Source organism: Streptopelia decaocto (genome assembly GCF_964273445.1).
Source record: "Streptopelia decaocto genome assembly, chromosome: 6".
In the NCBI taxonomy this organism is placed as follows: Eukaryota; Metazoa; Chordata; class Aves; order Columbiformes; family Columbidae; genus Streptopelia; species Streptopelia decaocto.
In genome coordinates, this window is record NC_138660.1 from 54,850,783 (window position 1) to 54,865,396 (window position 14,614).

The window sequence follows — 14,614 nt, forward strand, 5'->3', positions numbered from 1 at the left end:
TTTTTATTTTCTTTTCATGCAGAGTTTATTGAAATCTAAGAACCTGAAATACTAGAATGTTAAGGGGAAGACTAGGACAAATATAAAGGAGAAGACTAGAATAGAAGACCAGGCCTCTGTTTCTTAAAATGTATGAGCCATTCTCCTGTGCCACTGTAGGAGTTTTTGAGATGCAAACAAAAAGTCCTGATTTTCTGCTGCAGCAGACAATGGTCCACCTGCATAATACATGCTACTTAAAGTCATTATACAACCTGGGGTGTGTAGTAAATAAGTAATAAAAAAACATTGTATTGCTTTCTGCTCTATAACTGCCTTCAATATAATTTATCCCTCAAGCAAAATGAAACAATCACCTACAAAAGCTACACAGCTACTATGAATAATTGAAATAACCACCAAGTCTGTAGTTCAGACCCATCCTAACATTTTCATAGAGAAAAAAAAAAAAAAAAAAGTTTTAAGTGCTTGCACTGTATAAAATCAATGAAATTTGCTGTTCTGATTCTATACATAGGTAATTCAGAAACTTATTCTCAAGAGCTACCTTATATTATAGGGGGTACATTTTTTTTTTAAACAGGTGTTACTCCACAGGTTCACAGGCTTTAATATTAACGTAAACAGCCTCTAAAAGGCTGAGAGATGGAGAAACAAAAGCAGTAAAGCCAGGTCAAACAGAGAATAGCCCTTGCTGTCTGAGTTGATACATTTGATGTGACTTGATGAACTCATATTGATAAACAGGACTTTTATCAAAACATTACTCCTCTAAGGAATCCAAGCAGATTCCTTCAAAAAGCTATTCTGGTGTACTTCAACAAGAGTAACTGCTGAGAGATGTTCCCAACAAGTGGAGATTTATCCTATATGACAAACAGTAATTAACATGGCTGTTATTTTGTATCTGTCTTGATTTCAAGGGAATAGTCAAGAAACTCTGACTGTATATGGAGGCCATATTGTGCAAGTACAAAAGCAGAAATCCACTCCATGTTGTAAACTTTGTCATATTTTACACTGTTGTATTTTACAGTACGTACTTACTTACATATCTGTTCCACTATTAGCTAGGTTTTATGATCATTATCATGAGAACATAATATTAATCATAGCTAATAAAGTGTCCTTCTTGCCTCTCTATCACATCATCATTTTTTGCTGTGGCAGAGCAAACAGAAAAAATGTGATGGAGAGAAAATCACTATCCCAACTCTTTATGTGTGGATACCATATAAACATATGGCTGGCCAGCTCCAAGGTCTTCCCTTGATTTAAAGTGGGATGGCCAGTCCAACTATGGAGAGGTGCAGAGACTGTGTTGATACAGGGACTGGCCAGGTAACATGGATGTCTAGCTGTGGAAAGTGTGCCAACTATCAGAGTAGTTGTGACTAGCATCGCAGGGTCAGCTTGTAACACAAATGAAAACCCCAAACAGGGACCTGGGAACTTTATTACTTGCAACTGTTCCCTTGTTTCTCTGAGGTATGCGATGTGTTTACAATGAATATTCAAATGTCAAGATCACCGGTCATACCTGGTTTGTCATACTTAGCACCTACTTTACTACACTTGTTTTGGGTAGATGCAGAAGATAGACAAAGATCTGAGGCAGGTACATTTGCAATGTCCAGGAGATGTTTTCTGCAAAAAGGATTATTTTCTAACCATTTGAGACTAACTTCTTATATCTTCTGCTGTTTGAGTAGTGAAGGTGGCTGTATGCCAATAAGCAATGCCACCATATGGTTTGCTTTACCCTGGAAATGTCAGCCAGAAAGACTTTGAGGATAGTCATGCCTACTGTCTAAGCATTCCTCACAGCTGTGGTGATAGGAAAGGTCAAATGTAATTGTCTACATGCTTGTACCCAGGCATGACCAAGCTGGCCAACAGAGACTGCAGTAACCTGGTACTGTCTGACTATGAACTGGAAGCATTCTGCTCTGACACACCTGTGTAACAATACTGCATTGCTTCTTTTGGCTGATACACAGGGACAATTTCAGAAAAAAGTCCTACTCAATAAATTACAGGGATTTCCTTACAGGCCTGGGAGAACCCGAGTTCTCGGAGACCATCTGTGATACAAAAGAAATGCAGAACTTAGTTTATGAACTCTTTGGGGAATAGTGTATCTTCTCACTGCATGTGCATCTACTGCAGTGGGGCCCTGTTCAGGACCATATGAAGAAGCATACAATTTCCATTCCCAAAGTATTAGGAAGCACAGTTGTAGGCATTCATATTAGATAAGCTGTATATTATAATGGAAATTTAAAAAGTGTCTGAGTTCATTCAACCTTCCTGACCTCTTTGTATTTCCACTGATTTCTATCATCTGTGTTCTCACAGCCATCAGGATCCACCAAGGTAAAATCCACTCAAACAAGGGGCCTGGGTGCATAAGTGTATTTACTTCAATGGTTAGGTACACCTTCTGCATACCAAAGAGACCCTAAAATGGGAAAGCTTTCATTGCCAGAAGTTGAAGTGCCTTTAATATTTATTATACAGTTAATATGCCTCTTCAGAAAATCCTTTGAGGGAAATAGCAAAGATCAATAGACACCTGATGAATCCTAAATGGAGAAACGAAAAAAGTATTTATTTTTCTGTCTATGTATCTCCCAGGGATGACAGTAAATCTGCAGGCATATTATAGCAATGCCCCAGGGTATTCTGCGGAATTAAGGGGAAGATATTTTCAAACACAAGAGTAAAGACTGTTCACTACCACAATGTTAATTACCACACAAAGCATCAAATCACACATCTGCCCTTCCAGAAACAATGTGCTCCCAAAAATAATTAATAAAATACTAGGTTACTTAACAAAACACTATGCACAAAATTCACCCAGAACATGACATCTTTAAGAAAATATCAACCATCTACCGCAGAAAAATGACTGGTATCTTTTTGACTGTGCAAATACTAAGCTGATCTCATTTACTGGGATCACATTTAATTATCAAAAATAACAAGAAAAAAAAAAAAGATAAAACCCTGGGGAAATAATCAAATTGTTAATAAAAAGTTTGGATGCACTGTATAATTACAGCCCCTTAAGGAGTCAAAAGTTCTCTGCTTCTTTATTTACATATAAAAAAATGCCCAGTGTTTGACACCCATTTGTCATGAATGCCATTGAACATACAGTTGATGTAACATTTCAATGATATCAATAACATAGAGTAAGCAGGGACAAAGGACAAATAAGATGAGATTTGGTTGAGAACCATAATCATTAGTGTCCCAAATGGACCCTACACTACAGATGAATAGAGTTCACTGATAAATAATCCTTAGTACCTCTGTACAATGAAACTTGTCACCTGCACTATGTAAGCTCCACTTAGCATGTAGAATTAGAATTCACATAAAGATTATGCCTGCACAAGGCTTTTTTTGTACATTATTGAGTTACCCGTGTATAATACCACACTGAATGTGCAAGGCAAATAGAATACATCCATCATGTTACTGGAGGATTTCTCTCATGGCTTGCCTCTTGAAGTCCTTCAAACATGGGCATTTTCTTCCTCCACTGGTACAAATTTACCCAAATATATTGATATTGCAGTCAAGCTCTTCCAGCTTCCCCTGACTTACCATCATTTCCAGAAATAAGCTCTCTAGACATTTTAAGTGTAAACCCTATTTAAGCTTCAGAGGGAACAGATATAGTTTGATATCTTCAGCTGACAGCTTGAATCAGAATACATATGTGCCATCAGGCTGCTTGTCCCTTCTCTATGCTTGACTGGAAACAGGAGGTCTGCAACTTGATAGAAAATCTTTTTTTACTAAGTTTATTATTGACTAGAGTGGTTCCACAAGGCATCCATCTGGCTACTGAATGCTTCCCAACACCACCCACTTCTATTTTACAATTTTAAGTTAAATGTTAAATTAAATAAGCTGGAGCCTGGTGGAAGAAATACCATCTCATTCCTTCAGGCTATTCAGAACAGCTTACATAGTCCCTATATTTGAATAAATACAATGTGAACAAAATTTCTCATCCACAGTTTATGACTTTGGTGTCTGGCAGGCTAAGATATGTTTATTTGGAAAAATATCAGCCATCTAAAAGTTTCAGGGAACTTTCTCTTGAACATTTTAATAACTAGAGTAACAATATTTCAGTGTTAAGCAGAAGTGTTGGCCAAAATTTTTAATGTGCCCATTTCTGAAGAAGCTGGATGCTGAAATATTTCTTATAATATATCTTTGTGATAAATATGTCTTGATAGAATAGCCTGTTAATTGAAGGCAGCATCATGAAAAGAACTGTTAAATTGGCCAGCCACCAAAATGACAAGAAATGCATATTTGTTTATTGTTAGCTACATAATTGTTAAAAAGAGCAACAGGTTGTTAAAATAATTTTAAAAATTCACTGCAGATACAAAAAGAAACTAAAGTGATCTGTTTATAGAGGATGTTTGGCACCAAAATGAGTTAATCTTTCAAAACTCTGGCTTTAAATGACCTTTTGAAAACATATCTTTCAGTTACTGATTTAGATTTTCAATTTTTGCCATTTTGTAAAAACTTGATGCACTTCATGTGCTTTACCACCTACCTTTTATTCAAAGCACCCTATTTAGATTAGGAAGCATCAACAGATTATTATCTTCACATTAAATCAAATCACTTGGCACCAAGAAACTCTAGCTTCTTGGCAGCAGGTTATTTATGCAGATGAAAGCTGGCAATAAAGAATAGCCAACCATTACAGTTTTAGCATCTGAAATATCTGTAAAAACTCTTGATATAAAATATTAAGAGAATGGATGCTGGCTTTTTTTATTAAAGTACCCCCTTGCAGAGGAAATAGTCTTGAAAATTATTCTTTAATGCAGTGCATTAATTAAGTTCTACCTAAAAATCCCATACGCTAGATTTCATGATTTATTTATTTTTTGGTTGTAAGATTTATTGTAGCAATTCAGTACAGCTGGATACCTTTCCTTTTTGTTTCATCCCAACAGTGTTTTTGTTGTATTCTTCTTTCAGTACATTAGCCTCTAAAGTAATCCCTGTTAAAGACAATGGTAGACGTGCGGTCATTCACATTAAAAATTGCTTCTTTAAGAAAAGCAAAATGATAAATGCTTTTGTTTGGAGTATTTGTTTTATGAACATAAAAAGTTTTAAAGTAAAAGTGAAGTTCTGCTAGGTTTCAAAATATTTTGGAAAGTCACAGACCCAGTAACGAACCAGATTTGACCATGTTGTGTTGACATGCCTTGTGGTCATGTCCTCTCATTAACAAGCACAAAATAAACAGTAGGCATCTCAACTGTGAATGAAGCAACTGCCTCATGATCAAGGACCACTGTAGCAAAAGGAAAGTTGGAAATCAGAAAGTTATGTGAAGATAAGGAAAGGGTTCGAAAAGGACAGTTATTAAAAATGGTATTGCAGCTCCATGTGAGAACAGCAGAAAAAGATGTCCGATGAAGCTGCTGTTAATACAAACATATTGCTTTTTGCAGTGTGCAAAAACTGATTTAGAATTGTGAGCAATGCAGTCAGGAAGCAGTGCTGTCTCAGAGGATGGCTGGAAAAAGAGAGGCCCAGCTTATCTTCAGGCAGAAGTGTCAGGACAACCTTTGACCTTCAGAAAACTTCTTTCCAACAGACTAGTGGTTCGAAAGGAAAGTGCAGGAAGCAGAAAAAGAAAGCAAAAGCAGCAGCTGCACTTTCCTGAAACAACAGAACAGTCAAGTGTGAGGTGTGAAACACCCAGGGGGAGGAGGAGAGGAGAAAGAAAGAGGAATAGCGAGAGTCTCTTCCCAGGTAGAAGCTTCTTACAGCTTAACTGGCGCTATGTCCTGAGGGATCACAGTGGAACAGACATATGTCCTCGCCTTCAAAATAAAATGTGAAATGGTCTAACTGAAATAACAAATCAATGAGAGGACTGATGTAAAATAAACTACTGTACTTACAACTTGCTTGTTTATGTGCCTCTGAAAAGGGCTTGTTTGCTCAATGCAATCCAAAACTGCAGTGTCTCTTCTAGACTTGCAGCTCCAAGTTGTAAACTTCTGCTTCAACAAGTCTGAAGTTTAAATAGACATGATCCACCAAGAAAAATTACACAGAATACAGGAAGGACTAGAATGAGTCACACAGGCGTTTTAAGGAAGTTTTTAAAATAATCAATAATAGAAAGCTACGATTTCCTCACTTCGCATAGGTTTGTTTATGCTCTAAAAATAAACTGTAAGATTAAACTTTCTGCATTAGCATTAGCTTTCGTAACTCTGAACAGAGCTTTATTTTGTCACCATAGACTCAGTGACATTAGCATTTTAATATCTGCAGTTGGTAAATATTTATACCAAAATTGTAGAGTGACCATACACAGTCACTTGTACATATTAAACAAAAACACATTTTAATTGAAGTATAGAAATAATTTACAACATATAATATGTATTTTCATCAAATATTTTAGATGCATTTCAAAACATAAAAATGACTATTGTTTATAGTGGGAACTATTTTTTTATTATACCTAATTCTTTTCTAATTTTACATTAAAGACTATGTTTGATGTTTAACGATGTTACTGAAAGACTCCATAGAAATATCGAGTATAGTTGATTAATATTGTATAGGATAGAATATAAAATATAGGATTACATGGAAGACAATGTAAAGAATTTGTATCTAATTCACTTTGTAATTAAGGAGAGAGAAATTGGATTATATTGATCCAATTAGTAGCATTTTTCTCTAATACTTCTTGATTGTTTGCATGATGCAGTAATGATTGCCATTTGCTAAAGTGCCTTCTGTGGAAAGGCGTATTTCACTCCTTATCTGACTGAAAGGGAAGGAAACACTAATATCATGGATGTCTGCCTTTGAGCACTTATCACTTCTTTATGTTTGATCAGAAAGTGACAGAAACATTTTTGTGAATCCTTGTTTGCACTCCTATAAGCTAGCAATAGAATGAAGACTAAAAAGACCTGAGAAATCTGTCTTTTTCAGCGCATAGCCAGGCAAGTACTAATTTGAGAAAGTGTCATAATAAATTTTCAAAGCTGCCCTTAAAGTGCTCTGAAGTTTTGAATGCCAATCTTTGAAACCTTTCCTGGCAGAATGCTTTCCAGGTGATGTCTCATCAAAATTTCAGAAAACCATGGACTTCAAAAATATCCTCAAGATAAACTCCAAGACAAAGCACCTCCAATCATTATGACCTTCTTGAAAATATTTTCTACCCTTCTTGAAACTATTTTGAATTGTAAAAAATAGTCTATCCAAGACATCTTGATGTTTTTAGTCATTTAACACAGTATCAGCTCTTTCAACATACTATTGGAGACCAGCACCTACAGATAATTCTGCAATTAGTTACAAAGAGAAAATATATCATCTGTAGTTCAGTAACAGTAATCTACAATATTTGAACTATCTTGGCTTGGCAGTCTAGGACAGGAAATTTAATAGATCTGAAATCTTTGAAGAAAAGCATTGTGCTGCCCATTTAACTTCCACAGTGAAACACATATTCTCTCTGTTAACTCTGTTCTGTTAATTTACCACTATTTAAATTATAGCCAAGTTGTTAAATGCCACCCAGAGACAAGTATTTCTGGCAGACCTCAGGGTCAAAGGCCATGGTGACTTATGATGTTTCACATCAGCTTCAGTTTAAAGGATGTAGAGTAAAGCTGAAAAAACAAAAGCCTCTCCAGCTTGTGACTGTTGCAGAGTGATTATTCAAATATTTGTGATAAAGAAAAAGTAAAAAATATGGCATACACTGTAGGTGTTTTTTAAAATATTATTATGTTTTGTTCTGTTGTATTTGAAAGGGTAAAAAAAAAATGTGCCAAAGACAATACTTAATAAAGTGCATGATTTGCAAACTGCAAATCATTTAAAGAACTAGAACAGTGGGAAGTGATGCTTAATGAGTTCAAATCTTTAGACAGATACGCTACAGAATACTGAAATAAATGTTGGGTTTGGTACAATCAAATTTTTCAGTTTTTCTAGTGTTAAATATTTTATTTAAGAGGTATCCCGTGTTTAAAAATCACACACAAAAAAACCCCAAACAGAATTACTGCCAGTGATAATGAGTTTGTAGATTTGGTACAGTGAGGTTTTGGCTTAAAAGGAAGAAAAATTTGAGATCTAAACCCTGTTTGAATGTCAAGTCTTCTGAAGTGACTATAATTCTGAACAAAGGAGCATAGAAGAGAAAAGGCAAAATGGGAAAGCAATAGCTGGGTTTGACCACTACATTCATAGATGCTTGTATATAGGACTTGGGGGCTGAGATCACAACTACTCGTAAGAGAGCACAGTGACTACCTAAAACAAAATTTTGCTTTAGGATCCATCTATTATCTGAAGAGAGAGGGATCAAGAATAGCATAATTAGTAGCAGTGCAAATATTTTGCTTAGACCTGCAGTAAGATTGATCTCACTGTAGCTACCAGATTAGTTGCATATATTACTGAGGAGGTAGAAAACCACCATACTTCACTCTATACATGAACCTGTTGTCGTGAGCTCAAGTGTATCACACAATTTTTATGGTTACCATAAGAAACCGTAAGTCTTTCAAAAACAGAAGATGACATAAAATGAAACAACAGATTACTGGAAAGAAAAAAGTAAAAACATTCTCAAAGAAAAACTATGATTAAAATTAAAAAGAATAGAATTGCCTAAACGAGAACTTGAATTTCAGTCAAGTCAATAGAGTATACAGGAAAGCTCAGAAATTGAAAGAACTGCAAATGAGAAAACTGAGGAACCAACACATGCACTGTCTGCTGAGAAGTGATAAGGGGGTATCAACTACATCAGCAAACAGTTTCAGACAGTTGAATGGAATAACCACAGGGACATACCTAGAGATGTTCATTGCAGAGTGAAAGAATTCGCTGAACATTTGGAGGCAAGAATGGATATGTAAAGTTGAGCACTGTTAAAAGAATATTCTAACAGGATATAAAAGGCATTCTAATCACCACATCTAATTGCAAAGAGGAATAAAGTTCTAAAATGGCTCAAATGTCTTACATACAAAGAAGAATAATTAACAATCAAATTGAAAGCTGCTATCTTGACAGATGATGTATATTAGAATAATGAAAATGCAGTCCATAATTTGAATGCTGAAAAGAAGAGGATTTCATATTATTTTAAGTATAGCATTCTTTTTATGAAACTTTAACCGATTTTAAATTAAAATTGGTTTAACGAGGTTTTCTTTCTGTCTTCAGCTCAGCTCAATTTCTACCTGAATTTAAAGAATGAGTTTTCAGAAGTGGCTCTACCTAAGTTTGGGTTACCAAAACCAAGGTGTTCTCAATCAGAAGTGTTCTTTCCTATTAAAAATTAGGCAATTTGTATTTTCCACAAGAGGGTGCAGAAAACAGCTCTTAAACCCTGAGGTTAATTCTCTCACTGACAATCCTAGAATCAGAAGGAAGTCTACAATACAGCAATCAGAGAGTACGTCTAAATGAACAAGTAATTTAACGCAAGAGCAACTTGTCCATAGAGCGAAACAGCTGGTTTTCATGCCCCTGCATGCAGACTGTGCATTTTGGAGTAGAGTGTCAAACCATTTTTTTTGTGGACTTTCTGTCTCCCCTGGGTTTGAAGGCCATTTGGTGATACCTGATTAACAGATCTGGGACTAATTTCCTTTGAAGGGAATTGAGTCTGCGTGCACCAAAACCATTCTGCAAAGAGAATCAGTGCACAGCAGTGACATTCAAGGAATTCACTTCAAAACCATACCATTGCTCCCAAACAAATCTCTAATCTAGATACAGTGGTATGTCTGGACCAGACACAGAATCATCTAATCATTTAGGTTGGAAAAGACCCTTAATATCACAAAGTCCTACTATAAACCTAACACTATCAGGTCCATCATCTGATCATGTCTTTAAGTGACACTTCTACAAGTCTTTCAAATACCTCCAGGGATAGTGACTCAACCACTTCTCTGGGCAGCCTGTTCAAATGCTGGATAACCCTTTCAGTGAATAAATTTTTCCTAATAACCAACCTAAACCTACCCTGACACAACTTGAGGCTGTTTCCTTTCATCCTGTCACTTGTTGCTTAGGAAAAGAGGCTGATGCCCACCTCACTACAATCTCCTTTCAGGTAGTTGTAGAGAGTGATAAGGTCTCCCCTGAGCATCCTTTTTCCAGACTAAACAATCCCAATTCCCTCAGCTGCTCCTCACAGGACTCTAGATCCTTCACCAGCTCTGTTGTTCTTCTTTGAACGTGATTTACAGCAGACATGCCTCAGAACATTTGAAGTGTTGAAGGAAAGTAGCATTGATCCCAACTACAAGCCATTAATGAAAAACTAAAGTATCTCAAATATATTAAGATGAATAGCTAGGTATAGTAATTGTAAATGTAGTAAGTTTTTTGAAGGCCCAGTTTAATTTTCAAATATTGTTGCCAGCAGCCAGGGTATTTAAACAAAATTACTGACTCAAAAGTGTTAAACATGAAATGTTATAAATTGAACAAAAGAAATTCTTTATATTAAGTAATGAAAATTTAAGTGAATAGATGCAAAAAGTATAATTTTCTCAGTCAACAAAAGTCACAAGAGAGAAGATCTAAATCTGCCAGTGATGCAGAAATGAACACTGGCAATGCTGATTTCTGGAATGGAAAGGAGGAAGCTCAGTCTGAACCACAATTCTCTTCAGGGCTTGGTTTGGTTGACTTGTTTCTTTTCTCAAAGGTTCTACATGAAACTCACTATCAGGTTATAATGATGAAAATTGATGGAAGGCTTTTCAGGCTTTAAAGTTAATGCACACAATTTAGTCTCCTGAGCAACTCGAGTCACGTCATTTCCCATAATCTTTGCTTTGTATCCACATGTCTGTCATTTACTATGTTCTTAACAAAAATTCTTGATTTTGAGATGTCATATATGGAGAGTACACTGATTCTGTTGCTGATGTATTCCTGTAGTTGCTCATCCTCATCACTGTGGAATACGTGCCCTACATTTTTTAGCCTGATTCTTTTTATCTTTCAACCACTGAACACCCTTCCCTGAACTAATTCAAGTTTCCTATACTTTCATCAGCTTCCTCCCTGTCAGAGTACTTATGGACTGCAAACAGATTACCTCTGAACCTTTTCTTTGATAAATGTAAATTGAATTTTTGTTATTATTTTTTTTAATTTGCCTAACAAGAGGGAAGGCTGAGACATTTAAATTTATCATTGACAGTAACAGTCCAGGAGGATGCCAGTCTCAGCTGTGCAGGTTCTGGCTGAACATACAAAGAGTGTGCAGAGATGAAGAGCTGTGCAATAAGGAAACTGGTGTGCCTGCCTTCAAAACCTGGAAAAAAAATCTGAATTACAGCTATGCAGATATCAGAGCACCCAAACTAAATTCTTCTAAAAGAAACTGCTTTAAAAGAAGGAACATTATAATCAGGATATGTCCCATAAGCAGGGTGACAAGACAAAATAACCAAAGAAAATAATGATTGAACATCATAATATTTTTAATAAGGCTTGATGGTCTGTTCATGAAAGTAGGTAATGGAGAAAAAAAAAAGTCAGCAGAAGTTCCTCACTTATCATTAACCCTAAAAGTTCCATTAATTTGTCCTGCAAGCAAAGTACCACGATGGGTCAGGAGAAGATAACAATCCTGGCTAGTGAAATGGTACCAGAACACACTGAGTTAAGCAATATAGGGTGGAATCTTTCAACTGAAAGGCAATTATAGAATTGACAGAGGACCCATACCAGTGACATGAGAAATACTATATCGACTACATGAAAGCTTTTGACTCGGCAGGTCAGCTAAGATCACTCAACTTATGGAGCAATAAATAGTTCCTTCTGAATGCTGGAAAAGCTGTAATCAATACCTATTCTACTAAAGACTTTTTAAAAAATGTCCAGAGGAGGAATATTTTTGTTCTTTCACATGCCATTGTAATTATAAGGCATTGAAAAAAAAACCCACCACAGTTCTGAGGCTCAGCAGGCATCTTCAGGTGAGCACAATAAAGGCTAACAAAACTCGGTTACCATCAGCAGACTTCTGAGTGTTGCTGGATGAGCTGTTCATTGTTCTAGGGTAATAATTACCTATTGAATGACTGCAGGATAAAACAGCATAAAAAGCAAGTGTTTTGGTGTTGCACATACTATCTGTCATGGAAATCACTAGGGCTCTGATGCAAAATTGGCAGTTGCAATGTAAGAAACAAATAGAATAGAACAGAGTAGCTAATAATTTTTTAAAAGGTGGCTTTGCAGCCACAGACATGCTCTGCATCATCAATCATGTCACTTGATTACTTTCCATTTGCAACCATCTCATTGTCATGTTGCTACTACACTTCTCTACAGCTAAAAGAGATTTCTAAGGCAGTGAAATCGCTGAGATTTCTCTGTCTGGCTTGAAGAAGCAGGCTAATCAGTTTGAAAAAGGATCACTTTTAGAAGAGAGAAGTAGAGACACGTGGCAGAGATTACATCAAGAAAAAACAAAAGCTACTATTTTTGCGGGTCCACAGATTCAAAACACCCCCCAGTTTTGTGTGGTTTTGTGACACTACTGCTGACAGTTATGCCACTTGCATCTTGTCTACATTTTATGCTGTACATTTAAAACATAATTGCTAAACTCACTCTTTGCACACTATCATAACCCATGAACTACTGGGTCCTAAGCATCACAAAAAAATGTCTGTTGTCCCAGCAGGCTGTCCAATCTGGTGATGACATGTTAAATAGCAATAAAGTTGGTTCCCATATTTTTGAAAACTTTTCTGAAGTCTCCTGTCAATAGCATTTCATTGTGGATATATATTTTAATTAGATATTTCTTAATATCTGTTTTGTATTAGATTTATTCTCATTTGATTTGCTTTATCTGTTTTATTAATGTATGACCTAATACTGGTGAAGCTCTGCTTTCTGTCCTGCCCACGTAAACTGAGAACAACTCTAAAATTTAAATTGATACTGACCCCTCTGAGAGGAAAATTAATCCATTTCTGCATAATTTAACTTAGTCTAAGAGCTGTAGTATGAACACTATGAATGGATTTTCAATACTGTTTTGCTATCTAAGTGTACAGGTGGAATTCACATATTTCATCTGAAAATGTAGAGAGAATTTAAGCAACTAATTCTCACTGGTTTCACTAGATTGTGGGCAACCTTTTCCCTTAGGCATTTGTAAATCCTCAGAGGCTCTTTGCCATATTTTTTGATCACCAAAGACATTGAAATACTGAAATTCTGCCACTCTCAACCCAAATACTTGCTGTGTAAGCAGAAAAGAAGGATGTTTCATTGCTCAGGCTGTGTCCTACATGTTCTCCCATTTGACAAAAAGAACTCTGCATAGACAGGTGTGTTTCTGGCTGGAACGGCCAACAGAGATTAGCTCTCATTGTGCTGGGGAAGCTCAACCTAGAGCAATGCACTCCCAAGAGGCGCCTAAAATGACTGAGTCTCCTACCCTCCACTGTTGCATATGCAGTTTCATCTCCATTATGGGCAGGACAAAAGCATAGGACAAAACATGTTGTCAAACCTTCAATTCACCAACAGCCTTTGTGACATGAATTTTAAAATCAGAAAGAGAAAAATGGGCTTATGTTCCACATATTGCAATGAATTAATGGCTTCTCACATCCCAGTTTGCCTGCTGAGGCTGAACAGCAAGGGGCTGTTGTCCCCAGGGGCTACATCCCGGCAGAGCAGGACTTCCTTATATTTTGCTTCTGCAAACATCTTTCCTTATCACCTTCAAAGCCTCAAAATGCTCTATGGATAGAAAAAATTCTTAAAGGGTCCTTTCTTTCGCCCACATATTCACAAAGCTTTTATTTCAGTGCTATGATAGGATTTCAGTTTTATCAGCTCTAGGTTTATTCCAGCAGTAACTTTTAAAGAGTTATAACTAAGCTGTGTTTCCCCAGCTTCTGTAATCCTCTGTGAAGAAGTGATATAAATGAGGTACATTATTATTATACATTACCACAAGAACTAACATTATAATTAGGTACTGTATCCACTTTGTAATCACTATGGATTTAATTTCCAACCAAAAGCATCAAAGTCTGAGGAGAGTGACCCCTCTATTGAACAATTCCTTTTCATTTTCTTTGACAATGAATTTTCAAAGGTAAAATGGGGGCACGGAGGAATGATGTTTTATTCTAAAGCTTCTACATAATTATAGCAATTATAGAAACCTTTTGTGTGCTTGGTCAGCTTTTACTGCTCACGTTTAGCTGTTGGTTAGAAGTATCTCTGAGAGATATAATGCGTTTGCTGCACCGGAGTCTGTCCCACCATTATAAATCCCAGCCAGGCAGACTAATGATTGCAGAGCTTAGTGGAAAAGGTTAGTAATAAATATGGAGGATGTTAGTACAAGTAACATAAAAGGAATTTAGAAATCTACTTCAGCAAATTACTGTGTGCTATTTTACCTGTTTCTTACTCTCTCTTGTTATCAGAGGTATTAAAGCAGCACCTAAATGCCACAGTAAAGACTTGGGCTCCGTTGTGCTAGATATTCAACAAACAC